Source organism: Palaemon carinicauda, chromosome 3, assembly GCF_036898095.1.
Source record: "Palaemon carinicauda isolate YSFRI2023 chromosome 3, ASM3689809v2, whole genome shotgun sequence".
Lineage (NCBI taxonomy): Eukaryota > Metazoa > Arthropoda > Malacostraca > Decapoda > Palaemonidae > Palaemon > Palaemon carinicauda.
The window spans coordinates 195,961,172-195,966,177 of NC_090727.1; positions in this window are offsets into that span (position 1 = coordinate 195,961,172).

A 5,006-nucleotide genomic window follows, 5' to 3' on the forward strand; every position below is an offset into this window, starting at 1 on the left:
CTCCCTTTGTTTGCTCATAAGTTTTCATAACTCTGACCATCCTTTACATTCAAATCTCCCTGGACAATTCTATCCTGTTTGTAATACTAGGCAGGCAGATAATTCTAATAGCCAGGCCTTCTCCATCATAAGGCTCAATACTACACAGTATTCTAGAAGTCTTATTCCAGCTGTTACCAAGTTGTGGAATGATCTTCCTAATCGGGTCGTTGAATCAGTAGAACTTCAAAAGTTCCAAGTTGGAGCAAATTTTTTTATGTTGACCAGGCTGACATGAGTCTTTTTATAGTTTATATATGACATATCTGTTTTTGTCGTTGTTAATAGTTTATATATGACATATCTGTTTTGACGTTGTTACTGATTTTAGAATGATTTATTGTTAATTTGTTCTAATCATTCATTTATTTCCTTATTTCCTTTCCTCACTGGGCTATTTTTCTCTATTGGAGCATTTGGGCGTATAGCATCTTGCTTTTATAACTGGGGTTGTAACTTGGCTAGTAATAATAATAATAATAATAATAATGATGATAATAATAATAATAATCTTCTTACAAACACTGATTCGTTGTACTCGAGGTTTCTTGCCTTGTCTTTTGTTACAAATTCTTATCTGTGACCTATTTTTTGAAGATGCGGCCCACCAAACCTGCCTCTTCAGCACACGCCTTCTCAATGAAACTCCTGCCCTTTGCCATCGGAGAAGTGTTCACCTGGTTCCAGAGTGTTGAAGTCCAGTTTTCCGGGATACGAGTCATCACTTGGTCGATTTTTTACTTTGTTATTTGACCAAGAATTTGAAATAAGACTTTGAGATACCACTGCTAGATGGTGTAGTGAGTAGTGACATGGTGCCCTTATGAGTCTAACCCCCAACACAATCTCCAATATATAAAAATAGCTGATTACCCTTCATCCCTTTATCCCCAGTCACCTGAAAATGGAAGTTGCTGAATATCATTTATCCCTTAAACCTCAATCACATAAAAACCAGAAACAAACCTATCACTCATGGGCTGCAGAGTTGCAAGAGCCCGTGCTGGGCTACAAGGGCCAGACAATCCACAAGAAAGCGTGCAGTGATTATATGGTGTTTCCCAACATTCAGCCTCCAATACACTCCCTTTGTTTGCTCATGAGTTTTTTCCCAACATTCAGCCTCCAATACACTCCCTTTGTTTGCTCATGAGTTTTCATAACTCTGACCATCCTTTACATTCAGATCTCCCTGGACAATTCTAATAGCCAGGTGTTCATGTTGACTAGGCTAACATGAGTCTTTCTATAGTTTATATATGACATATCTGTTTTTGACGTTGTTAATACTTTATATAAGACATATCTGTTTTGACGTTGTTACTGTTTTTTTAGAATGATTTATTGTTAATTTGTTCTAATCATTCATTTATTTCCTTATTTCCTTTCTTCACTGGGCTATTTTTCCTTATTGGAGCACTTGGGCTTATAGCATCTTGCTTTTCCAACTGGGGCTGTAGCTTGGTTAGTAGTAATAATAATAATAATAATAATAATAATAATAATAATAGTAATAATAATCTTGTTACAAACACTGATTAATTGTGCTCCAGATTTCTTGCCTTGTCTTTTGTTACAATTTCTTATTTCAATTTTCTTTTAACCATGCCTCCTAAGAAGTTATGCGCTAGTGTACTGCACGTGTTTCATCACCCCTGTACACTGTAACAGTTTAGATTTTTTTTCTTATCACTCCTCTTTCTTGCATTGTTAATAGACCATCCAGTGCTTTTATGCAAACACAAGCTTTTTAATTTATTGTATTTTTGTGACATTCTTACTCGCAAGTGGCTGCATAAAAACTTGATGATTTCTTTATAATGTTTTAGTTGCATTCACCTCGTCTCTCAGTTATCACCTAACAGCTCACTCGCACATTGGTGACCACTGGAGTGTCCGCTCCCTTCCCCCTGCCCCCTAACCGGTGTGCCCTATTATTTGAAAATACCGCCAACCAAACCTGCGTCTTTAGCACACGCCTTCTCAATGAAACTCCTGCCCTTTGCCAGCGGAGAAGTGTTCACCCGGTTCCAGAGTGTTGAAGTCCAGTTTTCCGGGATACGAGTCATCACTCGGTCGATTTTTTGCTTTGGCATTTGACCAAGAATTTGAAATAAGACTTCAAGATGCTACTGCTAGATGGCGTAGTGAGTAGTGACAAGGTGTCCTTATGAATCTAACCTCCAACACAGTCTCCAATATAAAAAAATGTTGATTACCCTTCATCCCTTTATCGCCAGTCACCTGAAAATACAATATCCTTCATCCCTTAAACCTCAATCACCAAAAATCCAGAAACAAACCCATCACTCGTGGGCTGCAGCGTTGCAAGAGCCTGTGCTTGGCTAAAAGGGCCAGATAATCCACAAGAAAGCAAGCATTGATGATATGGTGTTTCCCAGCCTTCCGCCTCCAACACATTCCCCTGGTTTGCTCATGAGTTTTCATAACTCTGACCATCCTTTACCTTCAAATCTCCTTGGCTAATTTTATCCTGTTTGTAACACTAGGCTGGCAGTTAATTTGAATAGCCAGGCATTCTCCATCATGAGGCTCAATACTACGTAGTATTCTAGAAATTTTATTCCAGCTGTTACCAAGTTGTGAAATGATCTTCCTAATTGGGTCGTTGAATCAGTAGATCTTCAAAAGTTCAAAGTTGGAGCAAATTTTTTTTATACTGACCAGGCTAACATGAGTCTTTCTGTAGTTTATATATGACATATCCATTTTTAATGGTGTTAATAGTTTATATATGACATATCTGTTTTGATGTTGTTACTGATTTTAGAATGATTTATTGTTAATTTGTTCTCATCATTTATTTATTTCCTTATTTTCCTTCCTCACTGGGCTATTTTTCCTTATTGGAGCCCTTGGGCTTATAGGATCTTGCTTTTCCGCCTAGGATTGTAACTTGGCTAATAATAATAATAATAATAACAATAATAATAATAATAATAATAATAATAATGATGATGATAATATTAATAATAATAATGATAATCTTGTTATAAACATTGATTCATTGTGCTCTTGGTTTCTTGCCTTGACTTTTATTACAATTTCTTACTCCAACTTTCTTTTAAGCATGCCTCCTAAGAAGTTATGCGCTAGTGTACTTCACGTGTTTCATCCACGCCCATACACTGTAACAGTTTTGATTTTTTATCTTATCACTTGCTCTTCTGTGCATTGTTAATAGACCATCCTGTGTTTTTATGCTAACACAAGATTTTTGATTTTTTAGTATTTTTGTGACCTTCTTGCTCGCAAGTGGCTGCATAAAAACTTGAGGATTTCTTAATTAAGTTTTAGTTGCATTCACCTCGTCTCTTAGTTATCACCTAACTGCTCACTCGCACATTAGTGACCAGTGGAGTGTCCGCTCCCTTCCACCTGAGCCCTCACTGATGTGCCCTATTATTTGAAGATGCGGCCCACCAAACCTGCCTCTTCAGCACACGCCTTCTCAATGAAACTCCTGCCCTTTGCCATCGGAAAAGTGATCACCTGGTTCCAGAGTGTTGAAGTCCAGTTTTACGGGATACGAGTCATCACTCGGTCGATTTTTTACTTTGTTATTTGACCAAGAATTTGAAATAGGACTTCGAGATGCCACTGGTAGAGGGCATAGTGAGTAGTGACATGGTATCCTTATGAGTCTAACCTCCAACACAGTCTCCAATATATGAAAATTGCTGATTACCCTTCATCCCTTTATCCCCAGTCACCTGAAAATGGAAGTTGCTGAATATCATTTATCCCTTAAACCTCAATCACATAAAAACCAGAAACAAACCTATCACTCATGGGCTGCAGAGTTGCAAGAGCCCGTGCTGGGCTACAAGGGCCAGACAATCCACAAGAATGCAAGCAGTGATGATATGGTGTTTCCTAGCCTTCAGCCTCTAATACACTCCCTTTGTTTGCTCATGACTTTTCATAAGTCTGACCATCCTTTACATTCAAATCTCCCTGGACAATTCTATCCTGTTTGTAATACTAGGCAGGCAATTAATTCTAATAGCCAGACCTTCTCCATCACGAGGCTCAATACTACACAGTATTCTAGAAGTTTTATTCCAGCTGTTACCAAGTTGTGGAATGATCTTCCTAATCGGGTCGTTGAATCAGTAGAACTTCAAAATAGCAAAGTTGGAGCAATTTTTTTTTATGTTGACCATGTTGACATGACATATCTGTTTTTGATGTTGTCAATAGTTTATATGTTACATATCTGTTTTGACGTTTTTACTGTTTTTAGAATGATTTATTGTTAATTTGTTCTAATCATTCATTTATTTCCTTATTTCCTTTCTTCACTGGGCTATTTTTCCCTATTGGAGCCCTTGGGCTTATAGCTTCTTGCTTTTCCAAATAGGGTTGTAGCTTGGCTAATAATAATAATAATAGTAATAATAATAATAATCTTGTTATAAACACTGATTCATTGTGTTTGAGGTTTCTTGCCTTGTCTTTTGTTACAATTTCTTATTTCAATTTTCTTTTAACCATGCCTCCTAGGAAGTTATGCGCTAGTGTACTACACATGTTTCATACACACCCATAAACTGCAACAGTTTTGATTTTTTATCTTATCACTCGCTCTTTCGTGCATTGTTAATAGACCATCCTGTGTTTTTATGCTAACACAAGCTTTATATTTTCTTGTATTTTTGTGACATTCTTACTCGCAAGTGGCTGCATAAAATCTTTATGATTTCTTAATTAAGTTTTAGTTGCATTCACCTCGTCTCTCAGTTATCACCTAACTGCTCACTCGCACATTGGTGACTAGTGGAGTGTACACTCCCTTCCACCTGCCCCCTCACTGATGTGCCCTAGTATTTGAAGAGGCGGCCCACCAAACCTGCCTCTTCAGCACACGCCTTCTCAATGAAACTCCTGCCCTTTGCCATCGGAGAAGTGATCACCTGATTCCAGAGTGTTGAAGCCCAGTTTTA